General features: G+C 24.8%; 1 protein-coding gene across 1 annotated transcript in view; it reads left to right on the forward strand.

Moving 5' to 3' along the window:
* The window catches only part of LOC107684115 (RING finger protein unkempt homolog), a 12377-nt gene that overhangs the window by 10710 nt on the left and 1167 nt on the right, over positions 1–500 (forward strand). The gene's annotated exons all lie outside the window — the stretch shown is intronic.

The raw sequence follows: 500 nt of genomic DNA on the forward strand, positions 1-500 counted from the left end.
TAAGTCCTTTTTTTTTTTTTTTTTTTTTAAATCTGAACAATTATTACCATGACATTTACTTGATATTGTGCTTTAAAATTTCATTAATTTTTTTTAATTATAATTTTTAATGAAAGAGGGGAAATGTGTTTCATTGTAATGAAAATAATGTTACCTTGTAAAAACTCTCAACTTTCTAAAAGTAGGATTCATTTGCTAATGAAAAATGTAATTTCTTTCTTTTTTTCCTTTCAATTCTGGTAAAATACGACCTAGACATTTCTTTAATGTTCACCTAATAATTTGAAGTATCAGTGGAGCCCAGTTAGATGAATAATAAAACATGTTGGATTGCATTGAATCTCTCTTATCTCTGTTAACTAATGCAACCTTATTGTAACTGTTACCCACTATATTACAATTTATATTATATTATATAATATTTATATTAGTATTCAGACCCCCTTCAATTTTTCACTCTTTGTTATATTGCAGCCATTTGCTAAAATCATTTGTTATTT

The sequence above is a fragment of the Sinocyclocheilus anshuiensis genome, unplaced genomic scaffold, assembly GCF_001515605.1.
Source record: "Sinocyclocheilus anshuiensis isolate Anshui unplaced genomic scaffold, SAMN03320099.WGS_v1.1 scaffold553, whole genome shotgun sequence".
Classification (NCBI taxonomy): domain Eukaryota; kingdom Metazoa; phylum Chordata; class Actinopteri; order Cypriniformes; family Cyprinidae; genus Sinocyclocheilus; species Sinocyclocheilus anshuiensis.